This window comes from Sciurus vulgaris (assembly GCF_902686455.1).
Source record: "Sciurus vulgaris genome assembly, chromosome: 16".
Lineage (NCBI taxonomy): Eukaryota > Metazoa > Chordata > Mammalia > Rodentia > Sciuridae > Sciurus > Sciurus vulgaris.
In genome coordinates, this window is record NC_136477.1 from 68,007,904 (window position 1) to 68,035,173 (window position 27,270).

A 27,270-nucleotide genomic window follows, 5' to 3' on the forward strand; every position below is an offset into this window, starting at 1 on the left:
CCTCTACAACTTAGCAAAATTAAAAGATCTGGGGATGTAGCTTCGTGGTAAAGTGTTCCTACTTTCAATCCCCAGTACTGAAGAAAAAGGAAAGGGTTTCATACTTTATATTGATTTCATTTTATGTAGTTGTTACTCCCCTATTTTTTATATATATAAATATGTATAAGTAAATATAGATTTGTTATTTATATATAAATTATATATAATTTATTTATATAAATGTGTAAAATTATATATATATAATACACACACACACACACACACACACATATATATTTATTTTATTCGCAGATGGACACAATACCTTCATTTTATTTTTATGTGGTGCTGAGGATGGAACCGGGACTTCATGTGTGCACGGGGAGTGCTCTATCACTGAGCCACAACCCCAGCCCTTGTTACTACCCTATTTTGTAAGACTGTTTATTTTACATTGTGGTTTTTCAATCCAAAATTGTTGGGATGAAGGTGGTATATTAGTTCAAAGATCAAAGTACTACCATCTGTTGATTCCCTGTCCACATCACTCCCTTCCAAACCCGTTGGATTTGGTGGGCAGGTTGGTGGTAAGAAGATACATTTCAGAGAACTTTAGAGCAGTGGCAACTGGGGTAATCCTGAAAGAAAAACCTGAAGATTATTGCCTGAGTTTATACTTTGTCTTTGGCTGTCAGGGATAAGACACAGGCCAAGTAGAAGAAATGCAGGAAAAAGAAAGGAGGAATCCTAGATCACCAGCTATAATGAGCTTCTCCCTCTTAGCCATGCTGATGCCGTAGGTGGCCAATGAAATTGTCCCCAACTTGAGAGTGGAAATCCATGGGATTCAGACTCACAGGAGGCTGCCTTGACTCCTGGCTTGAGGTAAAACAGTCAGCCATAGAGCTGCAGGGAAGAAGCTATATGTAAAGCAGAAGAAGAAATGGGGAAAGGCATCCAGATGCAACCCCTGTAACCCTGTCTTGGGACACTGAGTCACTGCTTTTCAGCCACTGGATGGTGGAAGCATTGGGCTGATTGAGCTGGAGCATCAGTTAGCATCCCTGAGAACCCCTGGAGGAGCAGTGATGGTTATTCCTGTTAGACAGTTGCCCAAGGACTTCTCCCAGCTTGTGCAATTCCCTCAGGTCAAAGTTTGTTCCCAAGGCTCTGTCATGGTGCTAGGTGGTGGGCTCCCCAGAGCCAGTGACCACAAAGGGTTATTGGTGAGAAGCCATGGTGTCCTTTATTTTACAGTAAGGAAATGCCAGACTTGGACTAGTATTTTCATTTCAGAAATCACTTTGCTTGCCCTGGTTTCCAGCTAGTGGTGAGCTCTTCAAAGAGTACATATGTAGATCCTGAAACAGAAGATTTTAGAATTAAAGCTGTGATAAACTGATTTATTTCCAATTATTTTATTAGGGATTTTAAAACCAGTGCTTATTTAAATAGTAGGGAGAAGGAAATCCTAACAGGTTGCTCAAAGTGATGGAAAATTAACAGTTTTAAATCCTTAGGCTTTAACAAAACTTGGCTGACAAATTCCTCAAAGCCCATAGATTTAATGCAAGAGATTCTCAACCTCTCCCTTTTTAATCATTCTCTTTTAGCTTTCAGATGTGTTCCATCCAGTAGTTGAAACTGAAATGCACAGGTCCTCTTCAGACAGATAGTATGGGTTTGAGCTAAAGTGTTGTTATGATTGTTTTTTAAAATGGCATGGTCCAAGCCACCTGGTGACTCTGCTTACCTGAATGTGTTCCTGCAGAAGTTTAGAAAAAACTGCCAGTACTAATGCCATGTTGTGAGCCTTAAGGACACTGAAGTCACTATTATTCCCACAAATGGCTGCAGCAGATATTAGTGATGGAAAGCATGTTCCATAAGACTTAATTATTAAGACTTCTGGGGGCTCAGATTGTGGTAGGATGCTTGCCTAGCATGTGAGAGGCACTGGATTTGATCCTTGACACCACATAAAAAGGTATCATGCTCACCAACAATTAAAAATATTTTTAAAAAGACTTCTGTATAATTAGTGCTAAAAACTTGGGTGAAACTTCCAAATGTTAACAAGAAACTGCATATAATGTTGAATTGCATATGATCAATTAAGGAAGAAATTAAGGAATGTATGAATGAGTGAATCAATGACTGACATGGTCCTGGATGGGCTGTCAACTCCTGTTATATGCATGTAGTGGTTGCTTCTCCTCCTACTGAACTGTCATTAAAAGTGGAGGAGTTTCTCAGATGCTAATAATCTTCCGAAATTGTACATCAAGACTGGTGTCTGTAGTATTTAGTCTTTTGATGTGAAGGTTAATTGGCAACTTGAAGTCTTCGTTTTGGCACAGAAGAAAATGTGTTTTAAGCATGTAATTTCTTTGAAATTTTGTAGCCGATACTCCCCCACCTGCTTACTTGCCTTGTGATGACCCCGTGACCTAGGATGGCTCTCAACCAATGGACACAAACATGATAGCGCCTTCACTGTGTTCAGAAATCAACAGAGGAGGTAAACTGAGTTGCTGCTTACTGCCCTTGTAGAGTCTAAAGTTGATATGTCCAAACATTGCTTTCTCTCACAAATATTATTAATCTTTAAAAAGATAACTGCTAGAGAAAGGTAGAGTACTGGGAGAGAAACCCAATGGAAAACATTCTGTGGATAATACACGTGCCTCTTATTTAATGGGCAGACACTGACTGTTTAACTAACCGTGGCCTGAGTGTGGCTGTTCACTCATCTCTTCAGCTCTCTAGTGCTTCATCGTTTAGAACTGGTGGTGATAGGATGCTTTTACATGGACAGAGGAGAGCTGAGCCACAATGGCCACAGCACCAGCAAAGCGGAGTTCCACAGTTGGTGTTCAAAATGGAGAGTTCACCTAATTGGCCTTCCAAAAGATTTCTTTCACGGTTAGAATCTAGATTCATAAACACCATCTGTTTTCTAGACCTTATTTATGACTCACTGAAACCGAAAATAATAACATTTGCTTCTTTCTTGCTGAATTTATTGTTAACTTTATCACCAAAAGAAATTGAGGCACACATTTTTCCTCTTCTCACCCTGAAAAACTTAAGTGAAACTGGACATTTCTTTCCTTCCTTGGTGAAGTTGGGTCTCTACTTCCAGCTCTGTATTATTCATGGCAGTTACTGAGGGATGGAGCCATCCTTCTTCCAGGTTGACAGTGACAAGGTGAGTAGGCTTAAGAGAGCAGAGCTCAGGTAAATAAGTGTGGGAGGACCTTGAGTGTCTGTCAGAAGCCACAGCCACACTGCTGAATAGAAAGAACCCTTCCCCAGGGGCCTCTTCTGGAGGGCTTCACTGGCACACCCACACACTCCCACATGTACAGGTGTTCAATCTGTTTAACATTTATGCAAATTGAAGTTAAAGTGCAACTTGATTTCTAGATTTTAATTGAAGTCAAAATGCAACTGATTGCTCATTTCGTTAGCAAGTTTTAAATAAAAGGACACACCTCAGACTTTGTCAGAGTTGCATGTATTTTTTAAGTACTTAAAGTTTGATGGTATCTGTGTAATACTATGGTGACAACTGTGTGTTGCTGTACATTTGTCCAGACCCATACAAGGAACAATATCAAGAGTGAACTCTTAGAGCTAGGGGTGTAGATAAATGGTAGAGTGCTTGTCAAGATTGCTCAAGGCTCTGGGTTCCATCTCCAGTACCACACACTCCTCATATAAATATTAACTCTGTGGTTTGGGTGATAATTACGTGGCAATGTAGATTCATAGGTTATAACAAATTTACCCCTCAGTGGGGGCCATGGATAGCATGGGAAGCAATTCATAGGGTCAGGGACATACAGAAAATCTCTGGACCTTGTATTGAATTTTTCTGTGAACCTTAAATGTGTAATAAATTGGGACGCACAACTTTTAAGCAGTAAATTTTTTGGATCTTTTTTATACTGATTCTGTGTTTTATGACACTTGATCCTCTCTAGGACATTTTATCAAACATATGTCAAAAAATAAAAACTGATTTGTTAACCACAAACCTCACATGGTTTTGGAATTTGGAGAATAGGATGGAAGGAAAGAATGGACATAGTAGTACACAGTAATAGGATCCTGTGGCCCCTGTGCCAATTGTGGCTAATTTCAGGAAGTAGACACAGATTTAAGAATGTTCCTTCAAGAATTTTAAACTTTAAAATTTTCCTCTATGGAGTAAGTCTACAATCAGCTAATATTTCACAAGGAAGGGATGTCTGCCTTTTCTTGTTGACCTCTTTGGTGGGTTTCCTAGAGCAGAAGTCAGCAGACTTTTGCCCACATCCAACTGAATCTGTCCCTGTTGGTAAATAAAACTTTACTGCATGTTAAAAAGCAAGTAACTTATTGTTAGTATTCAGCAAATGCTGTTGCTAGTCTCTCTTTCTGGTGGCAATTGGAGGAAATTTGTTTTCCTTTTAAAGGAGAATGTCTCATTTAGTAAGAAGTACTGCTTCAGACCTCAGAGAAAACCTGCTTACATATGAGCACAGTAGCTATTTCATAATCCTGAGCCAGTTTTTTGATGCAGTTTTGGTTTTTGAGAGCCCAAGGCATAAACTTCGGTTGATGGAACATTTTCTATTTTACAGATGTTCAATCACTTGCTTATGAGGAACCAAAACACTGGTGTTCCATTGTCTACTATGAGCTCAGCAATCATGTGGGTGAAGTGTTCTATGCTTCTTCCACAAGTGTGTTGGTGGATGGTTTCACTGATCCTTCCCACAGTAAGAACCATGTCTGCATTGGGCAGATCTCCAGTGCTAAGTAGAATTCCACTATTGAAAAGATAAGGCAGCACATTGGAAAAGGTGAATCTTCGCTTGATCCCTTCATATATGTACCTTTCCTATCAGTTCTCCCAGAGGAGACTTGGTCATTTGTTCAGGTATCAAATATCAGATCATATTCAGTTGCTGCAATTTGAAAATAATCCTAAAATTTGTATGGTCTGGATGATCTTCCATTTAAAGATTATATGGTCTTCTGACTGCCATCCTGTTGACATGAATTAGCCAAAATCTTGACTTGCTATTTCAGGGCACTATGCTATCTTGTTTTGCTATAGATTAAAATGTCTTTTTAATAGACTCAATTATTTAGTGGTGATATGAGACAGTTCTGTAACTTTTACACATATGATAAGATTAAGTGAATGACTGAGTGTTCAGTGTAGGCAGTTTTAAAAAAAAATTCTATTGGTGAATTCAGAACCAACAGATACCTAGGGCAAATATAATGAGATGCACTAGTGAATTTTAAACCACTCAAAAACAACACTGGCATGTGTCCTTGCCAATAATAAATAGATGAGCTAGTGAATTAGAATGCTGGTTCATGTAGAGTGAGAGCTAGAGTTGGAGAAACAGCAGATGGCAAGCATCCTAGTGGGAGTCAAGCAAGAATCCTCAATGAAGGCTAAATATAAAGGAAAATTTTTATGAGAATTAGTATATTTGCATGGTCTTCCAAGTGTCTCCCAACAAACTTCCTATTTGTCTGAAATACACTAGAAGGCAGTGATTGCACAGTGGAAAAATTGAGTAATTTTTATTTGTAATTACATAATTGATCCCCCATCTTTGCTGGGGAATGAAAATTGTCATCAGCAGTGAAGACAAGTAATAACACATACCTCTAGATGTGATTCCCTGACAAGGCCATAGCATTAGGCAAGGCCAACATAATGCAAACCTGGGCCCTTCTGCAGGAACATCAGGGAAACCCACAGTGACTAGCACTCTATATTTAAAAGAGTAAGGAGAATAAAGTCTTATTCTCCCAAAATATCTGTGGAAAAAAAAACAAGAAAATTGTAAAAATATTCCAAATTAAAAGTACTTAAAAGACATGAGAGCTGTATATAATACCTGTTAGTAGACATGATCCTGTACTGAACAGTGGGAAATTATTATAAATGACAGTATTGAGAACAGTAGACAAAATTGAAATAAGAAGGGTAGGTGAAAGTATCATATCATTGTCAAATTCACTGGCATTACTAAAAATTATGTGAAACTAATTTTAAGTATGTATTCAAGTACTTAAGGGTAAAGGACCATGATGCAATATTTCAGAAAGACAATATGTACATATGAGGATGCCTGTTGTCTCTCCATCTGCTTGTAGGTGAAGCAATCGTGAATCAGTGTGTGTGGGGAGGGAGGTACTGATGATAAAGGAAAGGGAGCAGAGTGTCACAATGGATTAGTCTGGGTGATGTTTATATAGTTGCTTTATTTTTTTCTTTGATATTTCAGACTTTTTTATGAATTTGAAATTGTTTTCAGAGCTAAAGGTTTCACAAGAATGATCTGTGAAATTTAAAACAATGGACCAGATAGAAAGATTATTAAGTTATTTAATGGACATTTAAAAGGCATTTGAAACAAAGCTTTAACATTCCAGAGGTAGGTGAACCAAGCAATCCTTAAATAGGAACTGATACATATTTCCATAAGATGATTAAAATGGGGGAAAAATTCCTAAACACTTTTAATTATGAAATGCTAGAAGTTAGGTTTATAACATGCATAGTTAACTTTGTACGGTCTGTAAATCTTGTGATTATTTTTAAACACATTCTGCATTTGGTATGGAAGGACTTACTTTTCATTAAATTCTAAGGTGACTATTCCCCCAAAGTAGTAAAAGGTCATAGTAAAATTTCCTCTTAGAAAATTAGGAAGAAAATAAGAATTCTGGGAATGCCATTACCTAGAGTAGTTACAGAAGCCCTCAATAGTGTGCTCAGAATTTCAGATGCTGGAAGTCTGCCAAGATTATCATGACTTGCAGATGATATGATTGATTTAGATAACATTCATTTTTTTTTTTTTTTTTTTTTGGTGGTGCTAGGGATTGAACCCAGGGCCTTGTGCATGCAAGGGAAGCATTCTAAAAACTGAGCTACATCTCCAGCCCTAGATAACATTGATGAGATACATTCTTGAAGTGAAATTGGTAGGCAAAATGTTCTTGATATGTTTTGTCAAATGATTTCCAGAAAGCCTGTATTAATTCACAGTCCTGCCAAAAGCACACTAGCCTTGTCCCTCACCTGTGCCCATACCATGAATGAGGCACTGTGTCAGTTCACAGGAAACTGTTTATCTAGAAGCCCATGGAGAACCTATTTTTTTTTAATTGTTAGATTCCCTTAATCTGGCAATATCTAGTTAAAAATATAAGCGAGGGTAAAGTCCCAGTCCTACTAGCAACAGAAAAAAATAAATTTCTTGAAAATAATGTAAACTATACTGAGTATTATATAAAGATAGTACAGCTTTACCAAGAGAGAAAGAAAATTCAAACAAGCAGAGAGTCTGTGTTTCTTAAAGGGAAGGCTTAATATTGTGAAAGCATTTTAGGGTTTTTGCTTTTCCCATCTTAATTTGTAGTTTAAAACAAATTAAACTACAATGTGATGCTTTCTGAGATTTGAATAATATGTTTTGAGTATTACCTGGTAGAATAAAAAAATGAGAGTAGGTAGCTAAAAGATTTAATGGAAAATAAAGAAATTGTTGACACCAGGGTTAGTAAAATGTTACAAAACAACAAGTAAATCATAAACAAAACAGGAGAATAAACTCAGACTGCATAAAAAAATTAAGGTTGTTGAGAAGCATATCAAATGAAGAGAGTCTTCTGACAGTTCTAGGTAACACAGTCAGCTGTTGGGAAGTGGAGGATCCTGACCCTGTACCATAAATGTAAATGGATTACTGAGTATTTTTTAAAGGCAAAGAATTAAAAGGTGAGAAGAAAATGTATTTGATCAAAGAGGTAAAAATTTTTTTCTAAGCATAAAAAGTAACATAGTAGACTTGAAAATTATTTCAAACTTCCTTAGGGTAAAAAATATATTATGAACCAAAATAAATACAAAAAATTAATAGGGAAATAAGATATAAATTATTAATTTTCTACTTCTATTTGCACAGCTCTTTAAAAAATAATAAGAAAGCTAGAGCCATGGTAGGATATATAGGTCAGAACATGGAGAGTGAGTTTAAGGGAGAAGCATAGAGGGCCACATAGGCAGCCTTTCACAGGTTAAAACCGTTACACCATGTTTCAGCAATCCATTAGAAAATTTTGGTTTTTGTTGAAGCTCAGGTTCAGTTCTGTCTGGATCAAAGGAGGAGGGTGCAAACTGATCCAAGCATTCTGGAAATTCATTTGGCAAAGTGAGTCAAAGCCTTTGCTCTAGTGCGTTAACATCCAGGAATCTCTAGTAAGGATGTTATTACAAATTGTCCAGACATTTATCATAGCATTGTCATAGCAGCAGAAAATCAGCATAAACACAATGGTCTGCTCATGGGAGAACTGTAAATTAAATGGTTAGATCATATTCATGCATAAATGTTTGCAAAGAAAGCTTAACGATACCCAGAACTGAATATGGTGTTTTAGATTATTAAAAATCATTTTCTCCATGTCACTAATGGAGTAACATTTTCTGCTTATTTATATTTTTATTACTTTCTAAATTTTATAAGATGAAATTTATCATTTTTCTTATTGGGAATGAATGTCTTTCTCTTAAGTTTCTACTGCATCAGGTGAAAAATGGGTTTCTACCTCAGCAACTGTTTTGTACAGACGTCTTCTGCCTTGAGCGTACATGTAAAAACAACACTTAGTATTTCAGATGAGACAGTCACAGTACAGTGTCTAAGCCATGCAGCTACCTGAAAGATGGCTCGTTTAAAGCCACACAAGCTCTGATTGCTGGGTGGCATGTGTAATCTCCCTTAATGGCATGGAACTTTGTTTGGGGGGGTCTTTTCCCCCTTTTTCTTCTTTTAAAAACTGCATTGTGTCAATTTCCTACGCTTCTAGCCCTCTGGGTCTCACAGGAAGACGTTTGTAGTTGGTGGTAGTTTGGTGAGCTATCATTTTACACAGCATGCCACTTTTTAGTTTAAAAAAAATTTACTATCCTTTCTATCTCAGTTCTCAGCAGTGTTTCTTCTACCTTTAGTTTTCTAGATCTACTTTTTTGGTCTCCCTTCTCTATATTTTCCTGCAAAATAAATGCAAGAGACATATGTTGAATACATAGAAGTTACCACCACAAAGCCCAAGTGTTATTGTACAATATTTTTAGAGTGAGCATACAAGTTCAGCCATGGCTAAGTAGGTCATTAATGATTTATCAAAATGAACTGTGTACAGTGACACCTGCCTGTTACCCCAGTAACTTGGGAGCCTGAAGCATGAAGGCTGCACATTCAAAGCCAGCTTCAGCAACTTAGCAAGTCCCTATGCCACTTACCAAGACCCTGTCTCAAAATTTGAAAAGTTGGGGGGTGGAGGATATGGATCAGTGATAAGGCATACTTGGGTTCAACCCCCAGGACCCCCCAAAAAACCCAAAATGGAAATTTTATACTTTGTTATATTTTTATACTTGTTCTTTTATTTTATAGAAACCTCTTTGATGTTCTTATTGACATGTGGATATTATATAAACTAAGATTTGTCAGTTGTGCAGGACTTAGAGAATATTTGCCTATGTTGCCAAAGTTGAAATCCATATAAATGTATACTTTTATGTTCAGGTTGCACAGGTGCCTTTCAGCTGTAAAAAGATGGCAGTAACTAAATGATCTGTCTTCCTACAGGAGTGCATCTTAGTATGTTGGAGGCGAGGTGTATGCTGAATGCCTCAGTGACAGTAGTATCTTCCTGCAAAGTTGGAACTGCAACTACCATCACGGATTTCACCCCATGACTGTCTGCAAGATCCCTAGTGGGTGCAGCTTGAGAAATTTTAACAACCAGGAATTTGATCAGTTGTTGGCCCAGTTTGTGAACCATTGTTTCAAGACCGTCCATGAGCTCACAAAATATGTCTTATATGCATGAGCTTTGTGAAGGTGAGTGAGCTCCGATTGTCTAGGTTGGGTTTAGTGCATTTTGGTGTGCCTTGTTAGAGTACATCATGATGTCTGTTTCCTCCGTCTTTATACATGTCAGTAATAGCAGACTTACTGATCGAGGGACTTTTAAACTTTAACCAGAATGTAAAATTCTAAGAAAATACTATTGGGACATAGGAGTATGTGTGTTAAAAGTCAACAGCAGTAACCTTCAATAGCCTCTTTTAGGCAGATAGCACTATTTTAGCTACTGTAATACTATTATAATACAATATGTATTTAATCATATAATTTAAATGTTTGCCATATAAGAGCAAATGAGCAAATATATCCTCTTTTTTATTACTTTTATGATTATTCTAGTACTTTTATACTTGTAACACTCATTACTTTTGGTACAATGATAAGTGCATGATCTTTTTGTAAAAGTAAGGGTTCATCACAGTGAAAATTATTTCTGATTAGTCAGGTTTTTGTTGTTTTAGTGGTTCTAGTATATCTTGTTATTTTCATATAGTTCAAAATTTATTAAGGCCCTTGCTCATAGATACATACCTTAACTGTAAGTATGTATTGTAAGTTTGAGGAGAAGGTTAAAGACATGCTTGTAGTAATTGGTTGCTCTGCTACTTCATCTCCTGCCTCTGAATAATGAAAGTTTTTACAATGCCATTGAAATATAAAAAGAAATTAATTTCTGATTGAGTTTCATGAGTCCATGACTTATTCTAGAAACTGACTTACCTCTGAATTCTCAAACATAAATTTCCATCCCATGTGTCTCTTAGAAACAAGACTAATGCAAACTTGGGTGAGGCAGTCACCCTCCAAGTCCTCTCTTCAGAAGCTTGCCTAGATAGTTGTTAAACCAGTTTTGTAATGTATTTATCACTGCAGATGATTTTGAAAACTTACTTTGTTCATCATCCTTTAGATCAAACATGTTTGTCCCCAATACCATTTTTTCCCTATTTCAAGTCATCTTAGCAGATTTTCAATATGCTTTTTTACTCTGTTTGCTCAAAATACAGTTCAATGGTTCTTTGCAACTGAGCCTGACACATCTTTAACAATAAAGAGTTTTGTTTTGTTTTGTTTTGCCCCTTTCAGAGAATGACCTATATGCCATGTACATATGAGACTACGGAGACCTTTTTCATTCATTTTTCACAGTGTTTAATTTTTGACTTGGCATTTTTGCCTCAGGTGATTTTTAGAATAAAGTGTTTTTTGTTTATTTTTATTATTTTGTAGCAAAGAATAGCACTCAAGTGAAGACATACATGTTCTCCCTCTCACTGCTTTTTTTTTTTTTTTTTTTTTTTTTTTTTTTTTTTTTAATTTTGAGATAGGATCTCACTAAGTTGTCAAGGCTGGCCCTAAACCTGTGATCCTCCTGCCTCAGCCTCCCAAGTCATGGAATTACAGTTATATGCCACCCACCTGGCCTCTAGCTGCCATTTTAACTATGTAGGGAAGTTGCAGGGACTCTTCTCTGGGCCTCATTTTCCTTATATGTAAAATGAAGGTGGATGGAGCCAGGACTGTAGTAATTATTCTACAGATCCCTCATGAGTCTATTGTTATTGAATGACCACTCTGGAAGAATTTACAATTTTAATACTGCAATTAGCTTCCTCTTCTGATTCATTTTATATTAATCACTCAATCAGTTTTAACTATTTCACTTTTACAATTTTAATAATGTACTTTTACACAAGAAAAAACCTTTTACACTAATAGAAGGTACTGATAATGCACAGATATACATTCTAAACTTGTCAGATTTTATTCTTTCAGTCAAAATTCTAGTACTATTCCAGAGAAGGAATACACAGATGAAGACAACCTATAGTCTCTAGCTTCAGGATGCCTGTGGTCTCACACATTTTATTAAAACAACATGCACTGTGCACTAGCACCAAAGGGCTTACACCATGAGATGGACATAGCTGGAAAGCTGGATTTAGGGTGTTGAGGATAAACAAATCTTACTGAAAGCTCCTGCTGACATTGCAAGGGATCCTCATATATTAGCAACAAAAACATTGCAGATTGTTTTCAAAGCATTATTTTTTGCAGTTGTTCTTTATTATCACAGTGACTGGATACTTCACCCTCTTTCACTTAGCATCTTGGAGAAATGCTCTGGACATTAATATAACCAACATTAATAGCCAATCTTGCACCATTTTTAAGTTGACCATTTTAAGATGGTAATATAAAGCATATATTTCATAAATTGTTTTCACCTTAAACTCGCCCATATCTGAAAAATTCAGATCCCTTCAGTTGAGTGCATATTTATAGAGCTTCTGTGTTGCACTAATGACTGTGCTGGATACTGTCTCTGCCCTCTCAGAACCTACCATCTGATGGAGACAAAGCAACACAATACATTTAGTGTATTTTGATATAGGTTCAAGTTCATGTCTCTGTGTACACATAGAAGATAGAGCTCACATTTTATCACTGCTCCCAAAAGTCCTCAGACTCAGCTGTACTTCATGAAACTACAGAAGTAGGCAGGTAGCAGGGGCAAACCCAGTCTTCTCTGGTACACCTAAGAAAACAGAGGTCTATCAGAACTTCAAGCCCTATTGTCCATGAATGCCAACATGTTTTTGAGCTCTAAAGTGGCAGTATTGCTCTTCTCTTTATCTTCTATTGACTTTAGGGCCCTGATTCAGTGATTTTGAAGCTGTCTGGCAATCTGCCTTCTTATACAAATGAATAATTTTGTTTAGTGGCTAGGTGTCAGTCACAACTTTGGGGATACTTATATGCATTCCTGCCCATTTGCTTAGAGATTGAAAGATCAAGAAATCTGTGATGATAGGTGGACCTTAAGTGGCTAAACAGGGAAGAAATGGTGTCAGTGTCTGAGAAAGCCTTTTCCTTATTTTATTGATGATAAAATGAGAATTTAATAATAGCTTTGGTCACTGGGTGCAGTGATGAATGCCTGTAACCCTAGCGACTCATTAAGTTGAGGCAGGAAGTTCAAAGCCAGACTCAGCAAAGGTGAGGTGCTAAGCAAATCAGTGAGACACTTTCTCTAAATAAAATATATAATAAAGCTGGGGATGTGGCTTCATGGTTGGGTGCCCCTGAGTTCAATCCCCAGTACCCCCCGCCCCCCAAAAAAGCTATTACCTTACTATCAGAATGGAATGGGGAAATAAAAATGAAAGTTAAAAAGTATCTTTATTAAGACAGCTTTATAATGTCTTTTAATTGTTTTCTGTCTTCTACATTTGGTGGTGGTATGTTCTTTTTCTAGGCTTTTATAATGTCTTTTAAAACTTTCATTCCCCAAGACTAGTGATTCTTTTTTTTTTTTCTTTTTTTTTTTTTTTTTTTGAGCTGGTAATTGAACCCAGTATCTTGTGCATGGTAGGCAAGCACTCTAACAACTGAGCTACATCTCCAGCCCCAAGACTAGTGATTCTTAATCTGGAGTTCATAGATGGAGTTCAGTTGACCAGCACCATCTACCTCAATTCACCTGCCAGATGATGTGTGTTCATATTAATTATTCTTGTGGGAACAGTCTATCACTTCAGTCAGTCCCTGATTAGGTGAACTCCTTTTAGTTCATAAGTTGAACACTGAGTTAATCAAGCTAAATGACACTGCTGTGTTTTTTTCAGCACTTGGGAGCACAATACCAGCACCAGGATGTCACTAGCACACCCTGCTGGATTGAGATACATTTGCATGGTCCCCTACGGTGGCTGGATCAAGTTCTCACCCAATGGGTTCACCTTCTAGTCCTATTTCATCAGTGTCTTAAGTGGCCCAAGGCTTCAACCTCTGAAAACCACTGAGCCTTGCATATATGTTTGAAGGATGGATGATTCAGACCTGATGGAGAGCTGACAAAGGAGCCTTGATAATACTTGACCTCTGTGACCAACAGTTGGACTCAAAAACTCTCAATGACATGCTGTTGATATCAAGAATCTGTCCAGTTTACATTGTAACATTCTCTTGTAAAATAACTAAAATACAGACTTTTAGCAGGACTCTGTGTATAAAGATGAGATGGCCCAGCCAGGGACAGATTATCTATCAGAAAAGAGTGGTCCTAAGAGGTTGTTTTGTGTTTGGCACTTTAGGGTCATTGTTTGGCAGAAATTTAGCATTAATGGTTGGTCTTTCTGAAGTGTGTTTTTATCAGGGTTAGGGCCCATGTCAAATCTTCTTTCATGGGTTTTCATAATTTTAAAACTATTCGTTTAGTTACAGTTTTTGTTTGTCTTTAGGTAAAGATAAATCTTTATGATATACATAATAATCTTTCTAAAATTATATGCTGACCATACTACTGTCAGAATGATGTTAGGTATATGCTGTTTGCTAAGTATATTTGTACAGAATATTTGAAAGTGGAGAGTTGATTATACTAGTGAATTCAGGAGTATTTGAGTTGGGGAGGAAAGGGAAAATGACAATGGCAAATGTAGAATATACTGTAAAATTCAATTTGTTGCCTTAAAAAAACTGATGACTGAGTTTGGCTGTTTCAATTTTTTTAGAGATTTTATGTTTTTTTTTTTTTTTTCTTTATACATTCCATACTCTCCCCAAAAAGCATAATGCAGCTGGTTAATTCATGTAACTGTGAGAGCAAATGAGTAATTCCTGATATTCTGAAATTGACAGCCTATGTATTTCAATACCAGTTATGTCAAGTGTTTGAATTTAACAGGAAGTTTTATGGAGTTTACACTACAGAAATAGGATTTTATTTTCAAACAAATTGTCAAACCTAGTAACTGTTAAAATAGTTGGAGGATTTTAAAGAACATCCCTGTTTAAAACCATTTCAAAATTTTAATTTTTTTTGTACTATGGTTTTATTTTCTTTTGTTATATTTTTATTCACTTATGCTTTTGTACATTGAGTACATTTATTCCAAAACTAGTGGGCTTTCTCTAATAGAAATTTTAAATATACTTGCCATTATTGTTTAGTTTGATTAAAAATTGGTGATTTCCATTCATTATATATTAGATTTTAGGGTAAGATTTGCTATTCTTTTGAAAGGTTTTTTTTTTTTTTTTTTTTTTTTTTGGTCAGATATTCTCTGCCAATTAAAACAAATTAACTAAATTTCTAATAAAGAGGAATCATGTAAAGAGCAAACATCCTTGAAGTCAGAAAAGACAAGATAGGTAGAACTCAAAAAAGAAAAATTGAGAGAAAACTAGCAGAATCTAAAGGTACACATCTCAATGTGCAGAAATCCAGAAGGGACAGTTATTGATTGGTGCCATTTGATCAATAGAAGGAACGGTTTCCAACCTCAGATGAAGCTAAGGGTGATGAGGCTGTTATGGAGGGTAGGGTGGGGAAAGGTGCTGAGAACTCACAGCAAGAAGAGGAAACTGAAACTACCACTTTTGCAGTTCTCATGTGTTTGTGATGATTCCAACCCCCTCCCAAAGGAAAAAGAGAATGATTTTGTCCATGAGGGACAGAGATTTGAGACTCTTACATTCTTTCTTGGCTAGGTAGATGCCACTCTTCTTCAAATTTTCTTTCTTTCCTGGAGGTGTACCAGACCTAAAATTGTAAGGTTCTTTCCCTTTCCATTTTAAAGCCAGCTTAAAAGAAAAAAATGCACCCTCCCCATCCCTGAAAATGCAACATCACACACTGTGACCAAACAAAAGTTTGTACTTACCGTTGTCTCCCAAATCATAATAGTACAGTGGGAGGAAGCCCTGGATTGAAGAACTGGGTTTCAACAAGCTCATGCCATCTTTGCCTAGCCACATCTGTGGAGTTTTTCCTCACTCATTAAGCAGAGATAATGTAGTCATGTCCTTATCACAAAATTGAGGTGAGGATCATTTAGATAAAAATATGTATAGAAGTATCTTAGAAATATAACTGCCAGGCAGGCATAGTGGTTACACACCTGTAATCCCAGTATCTTGCGAGACTGAGGCAGGAGGATCAAAAGTTCGAGGACAGCTTGGGCAACTTAGAAAGATCCTGTCTGAAAATAAAATTAAGTTAAAAGGGCTGGGGATATCTCAGTGACAGAGCACCACTGGGTTCAATCCCCTGGCACCAAAAGAAATAATAATAATAATTGGAGGGCCCTACAACTACAGCTTCAATCTGTTCTTTAATAGAATTTGACCTCCAACAAGTTTCTCAATCTTTCTGCACATGTTTCCTCAGGTGTGAAAAGGAGGCAAAAAGCCTATGTTATGGAGATTAGATCCTATGACAGAGGAGAATCAATCCACTGTAATCATATCTCTCCTAAATCAGGCTGCCCCAGATATTAGAAAAAAGCTCTATAAGCAAGAGGGACTAGGAGGAATGACTATTTGGAATCTTATGATGGTAGCAGAATGTGTGTTCAATACTCAAGAGACCTCTGAGGAACGGGAGGACAGAATTAGGAAAGAGAACCAGGAATTACAGGAAAGAATGAGAAGGGAAGATAGAGAGCACCAGAGTAAGGAGAGCAGGAGACAACAGAGGGAAATGGCAAAGATATTGTTGGCTGGGGTGAGAGGGGATGGGGGACAAGGTTTTTGGAGGAGTGGCCCTAACCACCCTTGGGAGGACTGGGCGATGCTGGATCAAGAGCAGTGTGCATACTGGAAGGAGCACGGGCATTGGAGGTGGGAGTGCCCCAAATTATGGAAGTGGGAGAAACCAGGAGATAAAATGGGTGGTGAAGCCCGAGTCCTTCTGGCAGGGATGGACAGCAAGTAATGGGAAACGGGGCTCAGAACCCCTCCCTGAGTCATGGGTAACCATATTTGTGGAGGGGAAGCCAGTGGGACTTATGGTGGATACTAGAGTGCAGTATTCAGTTCTCAATAAGCCCACCACACCCTTGTCCCAGAGGATTAGTCTAATTCAAGGAGCCACTGGATCCAAAGTCTATTGTTGGACTAGCAAGCAACAGGTGGATCTGGATCGAAAACAGGTAACCCATTTTTCCTGGTCATCCTTGAATGTACAGCTCCTCTTTTGGGATGGGACTTGCTAACCAAAGTGCGGGCCCACATTCACTTTGAGCTGGATGGCATCAAGGTCATAGATGGCCAAGGTCAAATCCTCCACGTTTTGACAATGTCTATTGCAGATGAATTTTGCCTGTTCTCCCCTTGGGAACTCCCTCTTCAGGCTAAGTGGTCCCCTGAGATAAACTATTGGGTAGAGACCTTCCCACAGGCATGGGCAGAAGTAGCGGGAGTAAGGCTATCTGCACACCAATCCCCGGTGATAGTGGAACTTAAAACCACTGTGCAGCCAGTCCAGATCTGGCAGTACCCAATGTCTGCTGAGGTGCATAGAGGGATTGCGCCGCAAATCTGTCGACTCTGGGAGGCAGGAATATTGAGGCCCTGCCGCTCAGCTTGGAATACCCTGCTATTTCCTGTCAGAAAGCCAGGGGGAAAATATTATAGGCCAGTCCAGGATCTGAGAAAGGTGAAAGAGAATATTGTAGACATCCACCCTAGAGTCTCCAAAACTTATACCCTGCAGAGTCACCTGCCCCCGGCACATATTTGGTACACCACCCTAGATTTGAAGGATGCTTTCTTTAGCATAGCCTTGGCACCCAGCAGCCAACTCATTTTTGCCTTTGAGTGGCAACATGAAGATGTGGGAACCTCTGGGCAGTTTACTTGGACCAGACTCCCACAAAGCTTTAAGAACTCCCCCACCCTTTTTAATGAAGTTTTGAGTGAGGACTTGGACACCTTCTGGTGGAACCATAGCTCTGTCACTCTACTGCAATATGTTGATGACTTGCTCCTAGCTGCCCCCTTTGAGACTGAGTGCTGAAGGGCAACGGAGGGTCTCCTCCAGGAACTTGGGAGGCTTGGCTATTGGGCCAGTGCAAGAAAAGCACAGATATGCAGGTAGACTGTGACTTACCTAGGGTACAAACTAAAGGAAGGAACTAGGTGGTTTACGAAGGCCATGATGGAGACCATCCTAAGACTCCTGGTCCCTGCCTCGGCCTGAGAAGTCTGAGAATTTCTGGGAACCACCAGTTATTGCCACTTGTGGATCTCTGGGTCTGTGGAGTTGGCTAAACCCTTGTATGAGGCCACTAAGGACAAGACCCCGAGTCTGGGGGCCAGAACAAAAGGAAGTTTTTGATGGGCTTAAAATGGCCCTCCTAGAGGCCCCTGCACTGGTGCTACCAGACCCTTGAAACCTTCAACCTCTTCATAGATGAGAGGAAGGGAATAACAAAGGGAGTGTGGATGCAGCGCTTAGGGCCATGGAAGTGCTCTGCAGCCTACTTGTCCAAAAGGCTAGACCGGGTTGCGGCAGGTTGGCCCCCATGTTAGTGAATCATAGCAGCAGTCGCCTTGGTGATAAAAGATGCTGACAAGCTCACCTTTGGTCAGCACTTAAAGGTGGTAACACCTCATGCCATTGACAGGATCTTGAAGCACCCCCTGTAGATGGATGACAAATGACCAACTGACTCACTACCACGGGCTCCTGCTGGACTCCCCTTGGATCATCTTTTCCAAACCAGCCTCCTTGAACCCAGCCACCCTGCTGCCAACCCCAGATCTGGAGGCCCCTCTACATGACTGCCAAGAGATCATGGCCAAAGTAACCCAGGTGTGCCCCAACCTGTGAGACTCTGCTCTCCCCAACAGTGAGTTGATCTGGTACACAGATGGGAGTAGCTTTGTTCAGAACAGGGTGTGCCGGGTGGGAGCAGCAGTAGTGGATCAACAAAGAACTGTTATCTGGAGTGCCTCCCTGCCACGGAGGACTTCGGCACAAAAGGCCGAGTTGGTCACTCTAGCTGAAGCCCTTAAAAGGTCAGAAGGGAAGCGAGTGACTGTCTATACTGATAGCTGCTACGCCTTTGGCATTGTGCACGTGCATGGGGCCATCTACCAGGAGTGAGGTTTCATTATCGCAGAAGGGAGAGGATTGTGCAACCTGGATGAGATCCAGAGGCTGTTGGCAGAAGCCCCGGGCCATTGTGGTCGTGCACATCCAGGCCACCAGTCTGCCCAAACCCCAGAAGCTGAAGGGAATCAATGAGCAGACAAAGCAGCTAGACAAGTGGCTGGAGCTTCTGCGACTTTGGCTCTGACCCTGCTGGTGCCTGAGCTTCCTTGACTACCGCCGCAACCCAACTACACCCCCGAAGAACTAAAATGGTTTCACCACCACCAGAGTGCAGGACCGGGTCCACAAGGCTGGTATCATGACCCTGAAGGGCGACTCATCCTGCCATCAGAACTGGGACAGTTTCTCCTCACCAACCTACATCAAGCCAGCCATCTGGGAAGAAGGAAGCTCCTGACCCTCCTTGAAATGGCCCACCTCTGGTTCCCGCATCAGACAGCCCAGATCCAGCAAATCATGGATCAGTGTGCTGGGTTCCAGGCTATTAAACCCAGTAGGAAGGGACTGTTACATATAGGTACCAGGGTATGGGGGAGGGCACCAGGATGGAACTGGGAAGTGGATTTCACTGAAGTCAAGCCCAGGAGGTATGGTTACAAATACTTGTTAGTTATGATGGATACCTTCTTGGGGTGGGTGGAGGCTTTCTGTGCTAAGAAGTTAACAGCTCAAGTTGTAGCCGAGGCCTTGTTTGAAGAGATCATACCTAGGTATGGGGTTCCTGAGATGTTAGGGTCAGATAACAAGCAGACTTTCATCAGGAAAGTCCTGCAATGACTAGCCCAGGCTGTGGGGACCAGTTGGAAGTTGCATTGTGAATACAATCCCCAGAGCTCAGGGCAGGTAGAAAGGATGAATCGGACTTTAAAGGAGACTTGTCCAAACTGGCCATTGAGACTGGAAGGGACTGGGTGACCCTCCTGCCTTATGCCATCTTCCGGACTCAGAACTCACCCTATATGCATGGATTGACTCCCTTCGAAATTCTATATGGGGCTCCAGCCCCTATAATTGTCCGTACATTACTGGACCAAGGCTCTGATGTGGCTCCAAATTATTTAGCCAGTTTGAAGGCTTTCTACGAGGTGCAGCGTGAAATCTGGCCCCAGGTACGCTCACTTTATGAGGCCTGTGGCCCTCCGAGTTTGGAACATGGCATCATTCCAGGGTACTTGGTATGGGTAAAGAGACACTGAGTCCACACCTTTTAGGGACATTGGAAAGGACCTTATGTGGTTGTCTTGGTTACTCCCACTGCTGTTAAGGTTGATGGCATCGGACTCTGGGTGCATCACTCGCACCTATGCCATGTGGGAATTGAGGAACAGAAAGAGGCAGAGGAGTGGACAGCGTGGTGACACCCAGACAACTCCTTGAAGTTGAGCTTCCGGAGGAAGAATGTGGGTGACCCAGCTGTTCCTAGCGACCGCCTGGCTCCCGCTTGCATAAAAGGCAATCACCACACTCCATTCAAAACTTGAGAAATGCTCCAGGCAGTAGCCCATTGCTTCCTAACTGTAAGTACTGTGCTGATTCAAGGAAATCCCCACCTTCTGTGGAACCAAACCTGGATAATTATCAATGTGGAAACCGGCAAAGTAGCCAATGTCACCTCCTCAAACTTAGTCCCCCAAGGAACTTGGATCCCTGACCTCCATGTGGACTTATGTGACCTTGTGGGGGATGCATGTGACCCCTCAGGCCAGGAACCCTTCCCAGGGTATGGGTGTAAGGACCCCAAGGGTCGTAGCAATACCAGAAGCCTAGGGTTCTATGTCTGCCCCGCTCACTCATGAGACAGAAAGCAAATTGCCAAGTGTGGAGGTCCTGAAAGCACCTACTGTAAAGCATGGGGGTGTGAATCTACTGGGTGGATCACGTGGACACCCCCCATCACTGGAGACCTAATCTCAGTGGAAAGGGGTGGAAATGTGCAAGAAGTGGGATCAGGTTATTGCCAACAGGACAGTAAAAGGGTCAACTGTGGGCCATGCTATAACAAAGACCAGTTAGGATATTCTGCCTCCCGTTAGCTACCCCAGGGGATTGCTGCAACCCATTAGTCATAAAGTTTACCCCCACAGGAAAGAAGGCAAACTGGGAGGCTGGAAAAACCTGGGGACTAAGGCTTTACCACAGTGGGTATGATCCTGGACTAATTTTCACAATCAAGCTAGTCCAGAGATCCCTGAACAAAACAGCATTGGGTCCCAACCAGGTACTTAACCCAAGTAGACAATCTGTTCAGCAAACCAGCACCCCAAAACTGCGCCTAACATATTCCTCAACTGCATTTCCTGGTGCCTGGACCTTGCCACTGGAATCTGTCACTTTTCCCGTAGAAACCCTCAGAGACCCCGTTAGCTCTTCTGAAACAATCCTACTTAGTCCTCAACAGCTCTAACCCCAATGACTAAATCCTGTTGGATGTGCTATGATACAGTCCCACCATATTATGAAGTAATAGCAACTCTAAGAAACTATACGCCTTCCCACAGCCCTGCTGAATGTCACTGGCAATCAAAAGGTACCCTAACCTTACAAGTCATTGGACAAGGTCTCTGTATAGGCCATATCCCTGAATCTCATCAGTCTTTATGCAACCAAACTGTGCCACTGGGCAACTTAAGTCAATATCTAATTCCCCAGCAGGATGCTTGGTGGGCCTGTTCTACAGGACTCACACCATGTACCTACACAGAGGTGATCAATGACTCCCGGGGTTTTTTTGTGTTCTTGTTAGGTTAGTTCCCAGGCTGTTGTACCATTCAGATGAGGACTTCTATCAACAATGAAGAGGAACCCCCCGAGGACCAACAGGGAACCTCTTATGGCCCTAACCCTAAGTATGATTCTGGGTATGGGACTCATAGGAGCCAGAACAGGAACATCTTCCTTAATAATTCAGAACCAACATTACTCAAGTTTAAGAGCAGCTATTGATCTAGATATTTAGAGGCTAGAAAACTCCACTTCCCACCTTCAAGAGTCCCTTACTCCCCCCTAGCTGAAGTAGTGATGCAAAACAGGAAAGGGTTAGATTTGATTTTCCTACAGCAAGGAGGATTATGTGTGGCCCTAGGTGAAAAAATGTATCTTTTATGTTGACCATTTGGGATTAAAGAATCTATGGATAAAGTTAATGAAGGACTAACAAAATGAAAGAAGGAATGGGAGGCACAACAAGGATGGTTTGAATCATGGTTTAATTCCTCCCTTTGGTTGGCCACCTTGATTTCTACCTTACAGGGGCCGCTTATTATTTCTTACTCTTAACCTTTGACCCCTGCATTCTAAATAATAGCTTTTGTCAAGGACCATGTAAGCACGATCCAACTGATGGTGATAAGACAATACGAGACAGTACCATCACCAGAGGATGGATATGTGCAATGCCCAAAGGAGTGTGATTCCTCATTGTGAACAAATACAGGGGGGGATGTTGAGAACAAGGTGACATCTATGCAGCCATGTTGTAAGAACAAGCCATTTCAGGAACTGATCCGTAAACAGCCCCCAGGAAAGGGCACGCAAACACTAAGGAATGAGGAACTATCTTAACCACCAGGATACAGGAAGGTGCTACCCTCGAGAGCCAATATGGGACAAACAAGACATACTGGGCCCCTGGGGTTTATCAAGGCTGTTAGGAGATATCATTCTGAGAAATGGGCAGCTGCCCAGAAACCTTATCTAGCAATGATGGGGGGTAGGGGTAGCACCGACTCAACTCCTGCATACTTCACCCCATCCCTCCTCCCTTCTTCCTCCTGGACCATTCAGTTTTGGCAGGACCCAATGAGATTCAAATAAATTGGTGGGATCCAACCAAAAGAGAACAAATGTTTAGCTGTTTGAATGTTAACCAATAATGTACAGGTCTTTGTATGTGAATGACTGGAAATTTCTTAAATAGAGTGTTTTCTCATCCCTCAGGGCCACTCCCCACTCAGCCATTGTAGTGGTCTGAGAGCTGGTCGCAGTCCAGGCTTGAGCTTGCTTTGAATAAGACCTCATTATGTGACTTGCATTACCGTGTGTGCACTTTGACTTTCTGGGGATTTGTTGATACTGAACCCCAATAGTTCAACATCACTTTCCCTGCTGGATTGCAAAGACCACATTTTTAACTGCAGGGCAGTCACTAGCTTAAAGTCAACAGCTGAGGAAAGGGTCACTGTTTGCACCTGAGGCAGAGAGCCAGGGAACATGGCTTCCTTGGATATAGCAGTTGCCAGGCTTTCTGCTTGGGTGGCAATTCTTATTCAACTCAATCTGTTTTGCATGCCCTGATGTCCGCTCTTTGGTGTCTCTGCAGGCCTCCTCATGCAGCTGGAAATGGAAGGTGAAGAAGAGACTCCAGTCTTCTTTTTGCAACTCCACATGAGGGTCTAAAGGAAAACCTGTGACCATGTTACACTTACTGGTACTTACCTCTGACCACTATTTGGTTTCTGCATGTCTATCACATTGCTTGTTACCTCACTTGTGTCTGTCTTCCATTCACCATGCAGGCTTCCACAAGACCTTCACACTGCCTGCCTGCTCACTCTGAGTCAGTTTTCTCTGCACCTCAGCACTCAGCAGTTTTGCCCATACTCTTCACAGTGTCTCACTGCTCACTGTGGTTCATTCATCCCACAGGCACCTCACACTGCCCTATTTCTCTGTTGATCAATCTTCCTGACTCCGTAGCAGGAGTTTGCTTGCCCTGCACACTGCCTGCTTGGTCACTGTGGGTCAGTCTACCTATGCCCTAGCAGGTCTAGACCTGATCCTCACAATAACTGATAGTTTACTCTGTGAAGACACCATGGAGTTCACACTTTGGAATGAAAAATTTGAGAGGTGAAAAGCAGCCTGAGGTTGTGTTAGAATGCTGTCACCTACCCTGCCACCTCTGTGTGTTCACATGGTCCAGGTGATGGGCTCTGGTGCTTTCAGCTATGAGGATCCATCTGTACCAAGTCATAGATCTATTTTCTACTGTGTGTTACAGTCTCTAATGAGGTATTCAGAGGGAGAGATACCACTCTGTACAATGTAAAAACTGGTAGCATATTTTCCTGTTTGGGAACTGTACTCAGTATAATAAAGGTATTGATTATTTACCATAGTAGAATTCATACTGGTAAGAAGCCCTGCAAATGTGAAGAATGAGACAAAGTTTTTAATCAAACTTCAAATCTTATTATCCACAGAAGAATTCATATTGGAGAAAAGCCCTACAAATGGAAAGAATGTGGCAAACTTTATTTGATACCAGGGAATTCATCCTGGAGAGAAGTCCAACAAATGGAAAGAGTGTAGCAGAGCTTTTAATGAAAAATAAACTTATTCACCACCAGTCAATTCATACTGGAAAGAAGGCCTACAAATGTAAAGAATGAGACAAACTTTTTATCAAAGATCATACTTTATCAATACCAGAGAACTCATACTGGTGAGAAGCCCTACATATGTGAACAACTTGAAAATCTTTTCATAAAAAATATGCCATAATCACCCCCAGAGAAATCATACTGGAGAGAAGCCTCAGAAATGTAAAGAATGTGGCAAAACTTTTAGACAAAAATCAAAATTTACTTACAACCAGAGAATTCATACTGGAGAGAAGTAATACAAATGCAAAGAATGTAGCAAAATTTTTAGTGCAAAATAAGGCCTTATTTACCACAGCAGAATTCACACTGGGGAGAAGTGCAGCAAATTGAAGAATGTAATAAAGCAATTAAAGAAGGTCAAACCTTAATAACCACAGAATAATTCATACTAGAATGAAGTTCTATAAATGTAAAGAATATGGCAAAGCTTTTTGTCAAAAATCACTACTTACACAACACTAGTGTATTCATACTGGAGAGAAGCCCTACAAATGTAAAAAATGTGGCAAAGCTTTTTCTGGAACATCATTCTGTGATCAACACCATACAATTCAGTCAAAAGAGAAGGCCTACAAATGTAACATTTGTGGCAAAGTATTTAGTCAATACTCAAGCCTTATTTACCACAGCAGAATCCATACTGAAGAGAAGCCCTCCAAATGTAAAGAATATGGAAAAGGTTTTGATCTAAAATCGAACCTTATTCACCTCCGAAGAATTCATACTAGAGAGAAGCCCTACAAATACAAAGAATGTAGCAAAGATTTCAATGAAAATCAAGCCTTATTCACAACAAAATAATTCATACTGGAAAGAACCCATGAACCAAACACAGACACTTCTGTTATGAGTAGGAATAATTATTTCCAATTTTTTTTCTGTGAAAGGCAAGGCAGTTTAGATTTACATTGGCAGCACACACATTTCTTTGAGATCTGAGTCAAAAACACTGAAATATAATACTTTCTCACAAACCAGTATTGTTTTCTAGTAAAACTGCGTTTAGTTTTCTCTTTCAAAAATTTATAAATGTCTTTGTAGTCTAATTCCCTTCAAAAGGAAATCACAGGAGGTTTCAAGATGGCGGCCTAGAGGGTGGATGTATTTCATGTTGCTCCAGAACTCAGGATTCAAAGAGGAGATATTGAGACACTTGGGAACAACTCAAAGCAGCCGGGTGACTCTCACCCGTTGGGAAGGCGTCCCGGATGGGACGGTGGTCCCGGAACGCAGGAAACTTTGTGAAGTAGAGCTGCCTGCGAGACACCCCTCCCCCCGCTGGAGCAGTGAACTCGGACAACTGGGAGTGCCATAAAGGAGGCCGCTCGGCACAGCGCTGGGACTCGGACCAACCACTGGGGCTCCGGCGGCTGCCCAGGGGAAGAGTGGCGAGGAGAGCTGTGTGGACTCAGGACACTGGGGCCTGCCCTGAGGAGGAGGAGGAGGAGTGTGGCCGCTTGGATTCGGAGTGACTGCACCACAGCTACAGGCGGTTGCCAGAGGAGAAGCTCCGCGGTGAGCTGTTTGGACTCAGAACGACTGCTTCTGAACACCGGGGCCTGCCCTGAGGACAAGTAGGAGGAAGAGGAGCGTGGCTGCTTGGATTCAGAGTGACTACACCAAAGCGACAGGCGGTTGCCAGAGGACGGGCTGCGTGGCGAGCTGTTTGGACTCAGACCACTTCTGAACACCAGGGCCTGCCTGGAGGAGTAGGAGGAGGAGGAGGAGGAGCGCGGCGGGGCGTTTGGACTCGCAGTGACTGCATTAGCGCTCCAGGCGGCTGCTCAGAGGAGAAGGCGAGTGGTGAGTTGTTTGGACTTAAAGTGACAGCTCCTGAACACAGGGGGGCTGCCTGGAGGAGAAGCGCAGTGGGTCGCTTGGTCTTGCGTGGCTGCACCAGAGCTCCGGGCATGTGGTGGGTCTCTGGGACTCAGAGCGATTGTACAGGGCCCCAGGTGGCTGCTCAGAGGAGGGGCCGCATAGCCAGGCGATTAGGTGCAGAGCAGGGTCCCAGGATCTAGGAGGCTTCTTGGTGGAAGAGCCGCACAGAGACAGGCTTAGGGCGGAGCGAAGGTTCCAGGCCTGCGGGCAAATTCTCTGAGGAGGGGCAGCCTAAGGAGATTCATCTGCGAAGGGTGAGGCTCCCAGGCCCAGGAGGTAGGGCCGGGCCCCTGGGAACTTTGCAGAGGAAGGCAGCCCAGCCCAGGCGGTAGCTGTAAATTGAGGGGAACCTCTAGGAGGGGAACTGACCAGCGAGACCTCCCCACTGGGTGAGTCTTCCCTGCCAGGTGAGGTTTCCCCACAAGGACGGTAAAACCAGAGACACAGGCCCAAACAGGCCTTGCCTCAGCCCGCATCCTAGGTCCCATTTGGATGACCATTGGTCAACAAGTGGAGGCACCACTGCCCACTAGCAGGGATTATACCCCACCTGAAGGCCACCACTCCTAGAGAGGCAGCTTCCTTGTGAAGCACCGCATTATCAACTTCCTCCAAGACTTCAGCCTACTGAAGGCTAAGGGGGGATATATATAGAAATCTTCAGGGACATTGTAAGTCAATAGAGGAAATCTGCAATATTTCAGCGGTCCACTGATATCTGAACAATATGAGAAAACAAGGAAAGAAAATGCTGCAAACAAATCTAGATGTTACATCAATAAAATCCAGTGACAGCATGGCAGAAGAAATGACAGAAAAGGAGTTCAGAATGTACATAATTAAAATGATCAGAGAAGCAAACGATGAGATGAAAGAGCAAATGCATGCACTGAATGATGAGATGAAAGAGCAAATGCAAGCATTGGATGATGGCACCAATCGACAGTTAAAAGAGCAAATACAGGAAGCAAAAGATCATTTCAATAAAGAGTTAGAGATATTGAAAAAAAACCAAACAGAAATCCTTGACATGAAGGAAACAATAAACGAAAGTAAGAACTCCATAGAAAGCATATCTAGTAGGATAGAACACCTGGAAGACAGAACCTCAGACATTGAAGACAAAGTATTTAACCTTGAAAACAAAGTTGAACAAACA

At 41.2% G+C, this 27,270-nt stretch overlaps 3 long non-coding RNA genes across 3 annotated transcripts in view; all 3 read left to right on the forward strand.

The window, feature by feature from the left end:
* Window positions 1-5,403, forward strand: part of LOC306646638 — a 39,512-nt gene extending 34,109 nt beyond the window's left edge. Inside the window, exon 4 of the long non-coding RNA XR_013759911.1 lies at window positions 2,387-5,403. This is a non-coding gene — a long non-coding RNA (uncharacterized lncRNA). The remainder of the gene's footprint in view (window positions 1-2,386) is intronic.
* Window positions 5,404-8,174: 2,771 nt separating this feature from the next.
* On the forward strand, window positions 8,175-13,855 carry LOC306646643. Its single transcript, XR_013759918.1, has 2 exons — window positions 8,175-9,914; window positions 13,571-13,855. It is a non-coding gene; the product is annotated as an uncharacterized lncRNA (long non-coding RNA).
* Window positions 13,856-18,940: 5,085 nt separating this feature from the next.
* LOC306646069 lies at window positions 18,941-23,435 on the forward strand. The gene is made up of 2 exons (XR_013759814.1): window positions 18,941-19,433; window positions 23,165-23,435. It is a non-coding gene; the product is annotated as an uncharacterized lncRNA (long non-coding RNA).
* The last annotated feature ends 3,835 nt before the right edge of the window (window positions 23,436-27,270 follow it).